The following is a 13,960-nucleotide window of genomic DNA, read 5'->3' as shown; positions in this document are numbered from 1 at the left end:
TATTATGATAGATAACTTCTCTTGATAACATTCAGGTAAGGTGTCAAATCTCCCATCTTCCGGTGCCTCAAGGAGGTTTTGACCATTAGATGTGTCCTTTATTTTTACTTTTTCTCGATCTAATGTTGCCAATAAATGGTTTTCAGCATTAGACCTAATATTGTTTTCTCTATTTTCAATTTTGCGACTAGGAGATTTGGAACCCCCATGAGTCAAAGATACGTTAGCGGAATCCCTGGTGAAAGTTGTTGCGGGTTTGATTTCATTAAGATATAAGGATATGGTATGGTCATTTAGAAAGGTATCAATAGCAGTATGTTCTTCATTTTCCCAGTCCATAGGTTCAGGATAGATTAACAATAAAGGATCTTTAGGTTGAGATGTTTCAAAGATATTAGGGGTCATGATAGAGACGACAGAGCTTTCAATATGTATGTCAATGTCTAGAATGATACTCTCATCAGAATGACCCTGCATAAGAAACTCATGACTGTCCTCAGTTAATTCAATGTCTACTGAATGTGATTCTGATTCAAGTAGGCTAGTTCCTAACATTTGTTTTGCATACATGTGAAATATATTGACTTCTACATCTTCTTCTTCCCTTTCAATTTCAAGTTGCTCTTGTTTGTTTTTCCATGATAGCAAATATTCTCCATTCCCCCAATCTTTTAGCTGTATTTGTTTTTCCATGTTTGACAAAATTGATGCAAATGATGGTTCCTTGGATTGTGTGCTTGAAGATGCTACCTCTCTGTTATGTGAAATAATGACCTCTTGAGCTGATTTTAGATTATTACAACACTCCAATGGATTTGAGTCTGCTGATATTGTGATTTCTTGTCCATTGTATGGAAAATTTTAGCACTGATGACATGTTGATGTAATAGCTTGTATGTCCTAAATCCATGGTCTCCCCAAGAGTATATTGTATGGTAGGTCCAAGTCTAGAACTTGGCATGGTGTATCTTTCTACAAAGGTCCCACGCTGATGGGTAATATCACCATTCCTTTAGATGAATGCTCTTCTTCACCAGAAGCTTTGATTTTTATCTTTTTCCTGGGATCAACTACATCTTATGAATATCCTTGAGCACGAACAAGACTCAAAGAGAAAATGTTCAAGCCAGCTCCCCCATCTATTAGGACACATTTAACAAGTGTTCTATGAATGAGGACTTCACTTTGCAAGGAATCGCTATAGGGATGGTGCAAGGAATCAATGCTTGGATATGAAGGAGATGAGCTTTGAATAGGCTTCCTTGAAATAGGCTTGATGGCAATCATGGATATCCCTTGGGGAACTTCATCTTTGGATGTATCATTTGGCAAGAATGCTATGGAAGGTTCTTGCAAGATTTCAAAAGGTGTAGGAATAGATGCCTTTGGAGATTCAATTGGCTTATGGATGGATGGATCATTGTTAGTTATGGGTGCACGATTTTGATCTTCTTTAGCCAAATCCTTTAGGGATCTCTTTAAGAGGTGCATAAAAGAGCCACCTTTCTTTTGAGATGTATTTAAATCCTTGTGAGGTTTTAAAATAGTTGGATTTTGATTTTGAACTTGTTTGATTGCTTTGATATGTTGGCTTGTTACTTGTATTTTTCTTTGGTATTCCATGTTGATATGATATTCACCTATTTTAAGTGTTTCTGTTTCCATTTTAGGGGTTTGATTATCCAAAAGTTGTTTTGGGTAAGTGATTAATTGTCAAGGTAGATATGCTAGAATGATATGACATGAAAAGATGATTCAAGTGTTTAAAGGTTTGCAAGTTTTTCGATCTTCGATTTAGGAGTGCAATGATGGTGATTTGATAAGAACCAAGTCTAGTAGGAATGATATATCCTACAATATGGGACAAAATTATCCTAACCAAACATTTCAGTTTCGTGATAAAGGATGATTGATCCTGATGAGAAACTATGTTTGAGTGATCAGTTTATCAAAGAGGGTGATAATGCACTTTGAGATGTTTAGATCTTGAACTTTTGGGGGGTGAGAACTTTGAAAATATTGAGGTGTATACCTTCTAGAGTCTAATTTTGATGGGTGATAACTTGACCAAGGAAACTGAGTGGACAATCTAAGCATAGACTGACAGATAACAGGTGTTTATATTTACTAAAAATTGATCGGGCTGAAATGAAAAATCTAAGATAGGCATGCAGGACACAACTCTAGACTGACAAATGCAAAGTTTCATATGACGGGATATGCAGCTTAGAATGACACAAGATATGAGTATGTACGATAAAGTAGAAGTTTTCATGTAAAGAGAAGAAACTCGCACGACACACTTTTATGAACCATTTGACAAAATAGCTAACTCGTATGACACATAATGTTGTGTAGAATGACACAAGAGTTTATGCAAATAGGCTCATACGATAGAGATCCTAACTTGTATGATAGATAACAAGACAGAGATAAAAATGTTTGTTTGTTTGAACCTTTGATAACTGAAGTTTAATGTTTTGCTTTGGTTTTCCAGTTTTAAGTGTTTGACTTGTCGATTTAGGGATGAATACACAACAAACACATGATGTGATAAATGACTCCAATCAAGCTAAACCCTAAGGAAATTGGTTGAGAATGAAAACCTTTGCTTGCTGATTTAGGTACACACCCAATAGCTAATCACAATATGATCGCTGAGTCTCACGCAATGGATTCTCAATGCCATATTATCTGACTCTAAATGCTAATGGTGGCATGATATGGCAAGTGTCTTGGGAGAGTTACTATCTCTCTTTCACAAAGATTATCACCCTTTCTGAGAAGAATCAGGTAGCTTCTATTTTAACTGGCACTAGTAAGGGATCCGTTTGATGCGTCGAGGTATAAACTCAATTAAGAGGTCTCGCATCCTTGAAAACCAAGGTTTGATATACCCAAAGGTATGGAGGAGAGCTATTCCCGAGCACTGTCATTGCTTTGATTTTCATCAAAAACACATTTATTTTATAGTGGGTTGGATTACTTGGCATTAGCCATTCCCACTTAGGTTGTTCCCCTCTCACCGGCCTTAAGGGCTAAGAGTTATTACTCCTTGGGAGGGCAGGCCTACTAAAGAAGTGCACTAATGAAAGCAAAAGATGAGTCTATCTTTCTGATCACCTAAGAAAGGTGAAAGCATACTCGCTTATCATCAAATACACATAAGACATGATAGTTCATTTTTTAGCCCAAATTGAAATGTGCCTAGAAAACTTTAATGAATACACCAAGTTTAGTTGAATTCATAGGCAACCTACAAAATAGATCCATTAGTAGTCATGATTGTGTTTTGAATTTGTCTTTAACAAGCGTATCTTTGACAAGTGTCTTGCAGAAAATAGTTAGGCTACAAAAATCTCATAAACAGATCAGAGTTAGTGTTAGTGAAGTTCGAATTAAAACTAGAAAACCCTAACATGTAGTCTGTTAAAAATCACATAACCAGAGACTCGTATGACGCAAATTTCCAGTTAGTACGACACAAATTTAGATCTCTGATATGAGCCAAAACCAGCTCGTACGACACAAAATTATGGTTAGTATGAGTAAAGAATTTGCAAGAAATAGACTCGTATGACACAGCTTTAGACCTAGTATGAATAAAGAATTTGCAACATAGAAGCTCATACGACACAGAATTATACCTAGTACGAGTCAGGATGAGGTTTCATCCTAGACTTAAAGGAAGTTTGTACGATCTGAAAAGGCAACTCGTACGAATATCTGAACCAGAGCCGGATAGAGATGAAGTTTGTTGAAGATTAAGAGGCCAAAAGTGATGATTCCGCCCCCACAGTGGGTGCCAATGTGTTGTGCTCTGTGAAGTGTACCTGTACCTACAACCATAATGCACTCAATAAATCATTACAAGCAATGGTTAGTGAATTAAAATAATGAAATGTAAAACCATAGCTAATTGACTTATTGCCTCCAAGTAAATGTGAGTATGAAAAATGCTCTCAGATCTGATTATGCATACTCCAGTGACTTGACTACACTTAGATGGAGGATTTGAATGATGAAAATGCATGATCTAGCAAGAATAGCATGATTAAGCTATATGAGTTCATGATGGATCTAGAAAATGAACTAAGATTAAGATGCAATTAAGCTAAAATTGAACATGATAACATTGCTAAAGAATGATAAAATAGAAGCTAGATGCCTATAGTAACAATGCATAAGATGAGAATGAGATGGATCAAATGATATGCAAAAATGATATGAAATTGGGACCCTTTGTGCTCCAAAATGAGGTCTATTAATAGGATTTCCCAATGCTAGGGGTGAGGTGGCAAGAATCAATGGTCACTATTGATCTGAAGATATCAATGGTTAAATTGGAGGAGGATGGCAAAGGGGTTGGATTAAAGGGAACATCTATCATCTCTATGGTGACAATTGTCAAGAGGCTTCTAGAAGAGGTTAGATGAAAGGGAACACTTAGTGACAAGTGTCACAAGGTTCTAGAAGATGTTGGATGAAAGGAGACATGGTGGTAGGTAGAATGGGTTAGGTTTAGAAATGGTTAGGTTTAGGAGTGGTAGAAGTTAGGAGAATTTGAATTTAAAAATTCAAATAATATGAAAAAGGCTAATTAATCTCAACGACTCATGAATTTGTTTTGTTTTAATTAATTAGGGGATTTTAGAAGAAATGATTTTGATGGGGGGAAATTAATTAATTTGAATTAATTAATCAAAGGGGATTATTGAAATGAACCTATTAAATAAATCCTTAGATTTATTAATAAGTAGATGAATGGGGAAATTTAATCCAATTTTTTAGTGAATTAAATTAAATTAGGGAGGAGGATTAATTAAATAATTGCTTATTTAATTAATTATCTTCAGACCATTTTTAGGTGTATACAATAGTTACTCTCATCATTTACCCGCGCTTGGTCGAATTTCTTCACTTTGACATTCAGAGCACTGGGCATAAATCACATTGCATCAGCATCCGTAGGGACCATTGCAATGTTTTTTTTTAATTAAACAGTCAGATTCCCCTTGTCCATACTACTTCTGAGTCAGTTGTTTGCCGCCTAGGGAAAGCCCCCCGAAGGGAGTGCCCTGCGTCTGTCACCTGATCGACACGTGATGACCCACCCTCACCACGGTAGCAGCTCGAGTAGGCCACCAACAACCCACAGGTTCGAAGTGCAGACCCCTAGGCCTAGCCCTCAGAACCAATCCTTTTCTCAAAGTTACGGATCCATTTTGTTGACTTCCCTTACCTACATTGTTCTATTGACCAGAAGTTGTTCACCTTGGAGACCTGACGCAGTTATCAGTATGACCAAGATTGAACGGTACTCAGTCCTCCAGATTTTCAAGGGCCACTGAAGGTGCACCCGACAGCATGGGACATGCGGTGCTCTTCCAGCCGCTGGACCCTATCTCCGATTGAACCGATTTCAGGGTGGGCAGGCTATTAAAAAGAAAAGATAACTCTTCCTGAGGCCCCCATCGATGTCTCCAAATTTCCTAATGTTATCATCTGCTACCATGTCCTAGTTCAGGAATATTAACCCAATTTCCTTTCGATGATTGTGCAAAGTGCACCCTTGAAACATGGCTTCCCCTTCTCTTAGGATCGACTAACCCATGTCCAAGTGTTGTTCACATGGAACCTTTCCCCACTTAAGTCTTCAAAGTTCTTATTTGAATATTTACTACTACCACCAAGATCTCCACTGAGGCCCGGTCTAGCCAGGCTCATGCCCAAGGTTTCGTAACAACCCCTGTGTCCTCCTACTCATCAGAGCCTGGCACTTGCCCCGATGAGAGAGTATAGGTTGCGCGCTTGAGCACCATCCATTTTCGGGGCTGGTTGATTCGGTAGGTGAGTTGTTACACACTCCTTAGTAGATTTTGATTTCCGTGACCATCATCTTGTTGTCTTAATCAACCAACAACCTTTGTGGGAAATGGGTTAGTGCATAATTTGGCACCGTAACTCGACTTTTGCTTCATCCTGCATCGCCAGTTTTGCTTACTAAAAATGGCCCACTTGGAGCTCATGATTCCATGGCACGGCTCCACAGAGCAGTTGCGCCACCTTACCTATTTAAATTTTGAGAATAGATCGAGGGCATTACACCCTTAATGCCTCTAATCATTTGTTTTACCCGATAAAACTCACACATTAGCTCCAGCTATCCCGAGGGAAACTTTGGAGGAAACCAGCTACTAGACAATTCAATTAGTCTTTCGCCCCTATACCCAAGTCAAATGAATGACTTGCACATTAGTATCATTGCGAGTCTCCACTAGAGTTTCCTCTGGCTTTGCCCTCTTCAAGCATAGTTCACCATCTTTCGGGTCCCAATAGGTGTGCTCACACTCGAACCCTTCACAGAAGATCAGGATCGGTTGGCAGTGCACCCCCCGAGAGGGGATCTCGCCCTTCATCTTCCTTGTGCCTTGTGGGTTTCCTAACCTGCTGACTCGCACATATGTTTGACTCCTTGATCCATGTTTCAAGACGGGTTAGATGGAAAGCCCACTGGCCAGCACCACGAGTGCACAAGTGCCTACCCTGGTAGGTGTGTTCTTTTCTCCTTGACCGCCGTGATGGAGGTATAGTGAAACCATAAGGCCACGCTTGTGTCGCTGCAATGGCTTGCGCTAGCACACCCCCTGAGCTGAGCGGCAACCTAGCTGACGCCATTCCGCATCTAACTAGGGCACATCACCGGCCTCCATCTGCTTCCCTCCTGGAAATTTCAAGTACTCTTTAATTCTCTTTTCAAAGTCCTTTTATTCTTTCCCTTGTGGTACTTGTTTTCTATTGGTCTCTTTCCCGTATTTAGCCTTGGACAAAATTTACCACTCGATTAGGGCTGCATTCCCAAGAACCTGACTTGCCGACAGCGCCTCATGGTGTGGTAGGGTCTGGGCCCGACGAGGCTCTCACCCTCTCTAGTGCCCCCTTCTAGGGGACTTGGGCCTGGTTCGTCGCTGAGGATGCTTCTACAGACTACAATTCGGTAGGAAGAGCCATCAATTTTCATACTGGGCTCTTCTCGATTCGCTCGCCATTACTAGGGGAATCCTAGTAAGTTTATTTCCCTTCGCTTAGTGATATTCTTTAACTCAGCAGGTATTCACGCCTAACTTGGGGATGCAGCAAAGGGCCAAGCACATTTTACCCGCATGTTGGCAGGCCATTATAGCATGGTTGAATTTCCACACTTGGCCTCGCTTGACCTGCACAAACCAACGTTGACCTGCATAGGCCACCGCTCATCATGACAGGGTGAGGGACCTCATGCTCATTTTAGCCGACCGCATCATTGGCGGGCACGAATGACCATCTCCGCTCATTTGTAGGGGAGGGCGATTTTGGAGTGCGACTCCCAAGTAGACGTGCCCCCAATCAAGGCCTCAGGAACAACTTGCATTCAAAGACTCGATGATTCACAGGATTCTGCAATTCACACTAAGTATCGCATTTTTCTACATTCTTCATCATGGTGAGAGACAAGATATCCACTGCCATGAGTCATGTTATTATCTTATTCATGCTTTTTTCTGGCAACCCAAACATACAAGATTCTTGGGTTACGCTTCAATGTTTTGGACTTCTTGGTGCAGGTCACACCGATGTGTAGGGTGTTTGACGTGAACCATCCACTAGTGCAAGTGAGCATTGGAAGAGTGTGTGTCCCCACCTTGTTGCATCACGTAGGAGGATGTCACCTCAAGAGAACCCTACAGTCGGATGATGGGTCCTACCCCACAAATTATCACTCGAGAGTGCACTCATCCATGGTGGGGAATGCTCCAAGTGACATGTTGTCCCCCTGGGAGATGTAATGGGGGGTTGTGGTAGTCCTGACTTCCCATCGTAGAAGTGACAGATTATCGGGACAAATTCGCGCATGTGATTGGGGGCATGCATACTTGACCGGATAGAGACTCAGCCTCTCCCAAAAAGGGCATGCACCCAAACATGGCATTCGATCACCTCAAGCCGACGATGTAGGACTCGGGGCTGAGCCATGCAGTGAGGCCCAACCATCCACATGTCATCGAGGGCGATGGTCAGGAAGGAGGTGAATTCGGCATGCCTCCCTTGCCTCCTCCCCTACACGATTCAGGGGCCAAAACGGACAATGATCCTACCACAGGTTCATCTAAGGTAACTTTGTTACGACTTCTCCTTCCTCTAAATTATAAGGTTTAATGAACTTCTCGCAATGTCAGCAACAGGAACCACTGCCGTCAATGCGATCCGAACACTTTACCAGATAATTCAATCGGTAGGAGCGACAGGTGGTGTATACAAAGGGTAGGGACATAGTCAACATGAGCTAATGACTCATGCTTACTAGGAATTCCTCATTGAAGATCAATAATTGCAATGGTCTATCCCCATCATGATGTAATTTGGCAAGATTTCCCAAAACTTTCATGCCAGGGAGAAAAACTCATTGGTTGCGTCAGTGTAACGCACATATGGCCCATAACATCTAAGGGCATCAATGACTTGTTATTGCCTCAAACTTCCATGGCCTAGGAGGCTATAGTCCATCTAAGAAGCTAGCCATGAAGGGGAACCTCTACATAGCTAGTTAGTAGGCTGAGGTCTCATTCGTTAATGGAATTAACTAGACAAATCGCTCCACCGAATAAGAACGGCCATACACCACCACCCATAGAATCAAGAAAGAGCTCTTAATCTGCCAATCCTTACTATGTCTGGACCTAGTAAGTTTCCCCATGTTGAGTCAAATTAAGCCACAGGCTCCACTCCTAGTGGTGCCCTTCCATCAATTCCTTTATGTTTCAGCCTTGTGACCATACTCCCCCCAAAACCCAAACACTCTGATTTCTCAGAAGGTGCTGGTGGAATCCTTAGAGCAACATCTGCCAATCCCTAGTCGACATCACTTATGGTTGAGACTAGGATGGTATCTAATCATCTTCAAGCCCCCAACTTTAGTTCTTGATTAATGAAAACATCCTTGGCAAATGTTTTCACAGTGGTTCGTCTTCCATAAATCCAAGAATTTCACCTCTGACAATGAAATATGAATGCCCCTAACAGTCCCTATTAATCATTACTCTGGTCCCGAAGCCCAATGGAACAGGACCAGACTCCTATTGCGTTATTCCATGCTAATGTATTTCAGAGCGTAGGATTGCTTTGATCACTCTAATTTTATCAAATTAATGGCACTGGAACCGTGACCCAGCCAATTAAGGCAAGGAACACGCCACCGACAGAAGGGATGTGAGAGCTAGTGCACACCAAGTAGGCGGACTGACCATGATGACCCAAGGTCCAACTACAAGCTTTTTAACTGCAACAACTTAAATATATGGTATTGGAGCTGGAATTACCATGATTGCTAGCACTAGACTTGCCCTCTAATGGATCCTCGTTAAGGGATTTAGATTGTACTCATTCCAATTACCAGACTCAATGAGCCCAGTATTGTTATTTATTGTCACTACCTCCCCATGTCAGGATTGGGTAATTTGTACGCCTGCTACCTTCCTTGGATGTGGTAGCCATTTCTCAAGCTCCCTCTCCAGAATCAAACCCTAATTATTCATCACCTGTCACCACCATGGTAGGCCTATATCCTACCATCAAAAGTTGATAGGGCAGAAATTTGAATGAAGTGTCACCGGCACAAAGGTCGTGCGATCCATCGAGTTATCATAAATCACCGAAGTAGTGGGTGAGCCCACACCAACCTTTTATCTAATAAATGCATCCCTTACAAGAGTTAGGATTTGGTGCATGTATTAGGTCTAGAATTACTACAGTTATCTAAGTAGCAAATTACCACCAAAGAAACTATAACCGATTTAATGAGCCATCCGCAGTTTCAAAGTCTGAAATAGTTTATACTTAGACATGCATGGCTTAATCTTTGAGACAAGAATATGAATACTGGCAGGATCAACCAGGTATCTTCCAGCCACGAGCGGGCCTCTGACAAAGACCGCAAGGCAGACCCACCCTCATGGGAAACCAAAATGAGAAAGCATGCGGCCCATCCTTGTGATTGAACAAAAACCCGCCTGCATCCCGAAGTCAACTAAGGACGAAGATGCAAGAACCAAGAAGTATGCTCCTCAAGACCCGGAGTGAGGAAAACATGAATGCAGGTTGGAGAGGGATGATAGGGAGCTTTGGTTCAGAGGCACCTGGGAAGAACATCCTGTACGGAGCCCTTTACCCTCGGTCTCAAAGCCTAACAAACTCATGAATGGTAGATCTATGCGAAATGTGTCATGCACGTGGCCACCTCAATTGTAAGGCCACTCAAAGACAACCATTTCCCAGGCATATGCCCCTTACAAACTTGGAGTAGCACACCCCACACAGAAAATCCAACCTCGACTACACAAAAAAAATTTCCGTCACCTAGCTCTCTCGCCAAGCGCCAACGAAGAACATTGTGTTGGAAGGAAAAGATGTGTAAAAGTCATAACCTGGGATCAAAGAGCTCTGGTTCACAAGCACCTAGGAAGAACATCTCGTATGGAACCCTGTACCTGAAAACTCCAAGATGACCCTGTTCGCGACGTGTCTATCTGAATAGGTGACACCATGCATGAAACCACCTCAATTGTAAGGCCACTCAGAGACATCCATTTCCCAGGTATATGCCCCCTATGCACATGTTGTGGTGCAACCCACATAGATGAGCACATCTTGACCAATGCACAAATCATTCCCTTCCAACCGTGACTTGGGTGACCATTCTCCGTGACCACTGCAACCCTCTCGATGGGGGAACATGACCCTCCACAGGCCAAAGCACAATGACAAGGGACTTTGGTTCATAGGAGCCTGGGAAGAACATCCCGTATGGAACCCTTTACCTAAAAACCACCGAACTGTCGATGCTCATGATAGTCATGCCGTGAGAGAGTGCACCATGCACGTGATCGAGTAAGGCCACTCAGAGACATCCATTTCCCAGGCATATGCCCCCTATGCACTTTTGGTGGTGCACCCTAGACAAACAATCCCGCCTCAACCAGCCTGAACAATTCCCCTCTCAAAGGAAGTCCTCGGCCTTAATCACCCATGACAAGAAGCTTGATGAGACATGAATCACCTCACGGGAACCAAAGTACGACGATGCAAAGTCTCGGTTCATAGTAGCTTGGGAAGAACATCTTGTATGTAACCCTTTACCCAAAAACATCCGGACCATTCATGCTCATGACAGTCATGCTGTGAGAGGATGCACCATGCACGTGAATGAGTAAGGCCACTCAGAGACATCCATTTACCAGGTATATGCCCCCTATGCACTTTTGGTGGTGCGCCTCATACGAATAGTCCCACCTCGACCCTGTAAAAAATCTATTTTTCCTCGAAGAGGGACCGCCCCATTGTCAGAGATGAAGAAGCAGCCATCAGTGCAATCATAGAACACTTTTGTACAACCACCCAAACAACGCCTCTCTACCCTCTATCAAAACACTCAGGATTGCTTCTCCCCAAGGTGAGCTTCTCCTTGTAGCCAATTTTGCTCTTATCCGAGCATGTTTGTGTGACCCAATTTTGAAAGGCAACCACCATGGGACATGGAAAATACTCGAGAAGAGAGCTTTCCAGAGAGAGAAGCCAAGGAGACAACGAGAGTGCTGATTAGAGTGGGATAGCACTGAATAGGTGAGAGGAGCCTGCGCATATAAACAGAGATATATATCTAATTATAATGAAGGGATGTGCCAAGGATCGAGAAAAATGGCACAAATGCTAGTAACATGCACTTCAGGACCAATGCATCATTGGAAGACAAACACCAGACATCGAAAGAGTCACGATGCTCCACAACCTACGTGCAAGGCGGTCGTACATCGGGTAAGGGAGTGAGAGCTCCAAACATAGTTGGGTGAGGCACTCACTCTGCTCTTTAATATCTAATTAATACCATTGAGGAAATGGCACAAGCACACACAAACACAAGCATCCTTAGAAGAGGACAGTTTGAGTGACAGGTCAAATCCAAGAGTTTCGAAGATTACCTACAAGAACAATGGAGAACAAGACTGATTACAAGTCATCAAGTCTGTTACTGGGCAAGCACAAGATGTGAATAGGAAACTGATCAGCTCTCACAATGGCCCAAGGCCAAAGATCAGACTGCTTCAATTTACCCCAACAATCATCGTACCTCTCTTCACATAGAGGTTGAAAGAGGCCAATGAGCTCATGCATAGAAATCAAGGTATAAAGGGCACTGAAGGTAGGAAGGCTGAATGAAAGAGGCTATGAGGTCATCTTGGAGTGGTCTCCATATCAGGTGTGCTTGAGGTGACTACCAGTGTTGACCCCATCTCCTGAGATGCATCCAATAAGGAGAACATTGCAAGGCTAACAAGGAGCCCTCTTGGCATAGGAATCAAGGTGTAGAATGAGAGACACGAGAGGGTGGCAAAGTGGCCATGCGAAAGAGGCTACAAGGTCCCCTCAGATCAGTCTAAGTATCAGGAACGCTTAGGGTAACTACTAGTGTCGACCCCTTATCTCGCAATGTGTCTGATACATAGAAAGTTCCAAGGTGGCCGAGGAGCCTCCCAACATAGCAATCGGGGTGTGAGGTGACGGATGCAACATCGATAGCAATTGAGGTGCAAGGTGAGGGATATAGCGAGGAGGGGTGATCAGGGTGTGAATGAAGAGAGGGATATAGCAGAGACAACAATCAAGGTGTGCAGTGAGGGGTGCCATGGGGAGGGGTCAACAACTATACACATGAAGCAATGGATGTAGCAGCAATGACAATCGAGATGTGAGGTGAGGAGGGATGCAGCCAAGAAAGAAAACAAAGTTTGAGGCAAGGGATACAACAGGGATAGCAATCATGGAGTGAGGCAAGGTTCCAATGGCTAGATGAAAGAGGCTGCAAGGTCAACTCATAGCGGCCTATGCATTGGGCATGCTTGGGGTGACTACCAGTTCCAACCCATTATCCCACAACGTGTCTGATAAAGAGAACATTTTGAGGCACCCAAGGAGCCTAGCCTCATAGCAATCGTGGTGTGAGGTGAGGGATGCAACAATGATGGCAATTGGGGTGTGAGGCGAGGGATATAGTAGCGATGAAAATCATGGTGTGAGGCATGAGATGTAGTGGGGAAGGCCCAATGGATAGACAAAAGAGGCTACAAGGCCACCTAGAAGTGGTATGAGCATCGAGCACAATTGGGGTGACTGCCAATGCCGACCCCTTATCCCGTGGTGCGTTTGATACATAGACAAGAGTTCAGAGGTGGCTGAGGAGCCTCACCATAAAGAAATAGGAATGCAAGGCGAGGGATGCAATAGGGAGGGCATAGGGCTACAAGAAAGAGGCTACAAGGCCACCCCAAAGTAGTCTAAGCATCGGGCGCGATTGGAGTGACTACCAGTGTTGACCCCTTTATCCCGCAATGTGTATGATACATAGAAACTTCTAAGGTGGCTGAGGAACCTAGAAGAGATAGAAATCAAAGTGTGAGGTGAGGGATGTAGTGAGGAGAGCACAATGGCATGAGAGAAGAGGCTTTGGGGCCACACTGGAGTGATCTAAAAGCATCAATCGCGCTTGAGGCAACTACTAGTGCTGACCCCTTATCCCTGATATGTGTCTTATACAAAGATAGTTCTGAGATGGCCAAGGAACCTCCCCACATAGAAATCAGGGTGTAAGGTAGGAGTACAGAGGGAAGGCTCCAACATAGAAATCAAGGTGGGAGGTGGGGGATGCAGCGGGAAGGCCCCGACGGCTAGACGGAAGAAGTTGTAGGGCCACCTCAGAGCGGTCTAAGCATCGGGTGCACTTGGGGCAACTACTAGTACTGACCCCTTATACTGCGATGTGTTTGATACAAAGATAGTTCTGAGGCGGCCGAGGAGCCTCACCGCATAGCAATTGGGGTGCAAGGTGGGGGATGCGTCGGGAAGGCTCCAATGGCTAGACAGAAGAGGCTAC

At 43.4% G+C, this 13,960-nt stretch overlaps 1 non-coding gene across 1 annotated transcript; it reads right to left on the bottom strand.

The window, feature by feature from the left end:
* Window positions 1-7,360: 7,360 nt before the first annotated feature.
* On the bottom strand, window positions 7,361-7,514 carry LOC131031775 (5.8S ribosomal RNA). Its single transcript, XR_009103191.2, has one exon. It is a non-coding gene; the product is annotated as a 5.8S ribosomal RNA (ribosomal RNA).
* Window positions 7,515-13,960: the final 6,446 nt, after the last annotated feature.

The sequence above is a fragment of the Cryptomeria japonica genome, chromosome 2, assembly GCF_030272615.1.
Source record: "Cryptomeria japonica chromosome 2, Sugi_1.0, whole genome shotgun sequence".
In the NCBI taxonomy this organism is placed as follows: domain Eukaryota; kingdom Viridiplantae; phylum Streptophyta; class Pinopsida; order Cupressales; family Cupressaceae; genus Cryptomeria; species Cryptomeria japonica.
Note: the sequence above shows the minus strand (reverse complement) of the source record. Positions and strands in the feature narration are given on the sequence as shown.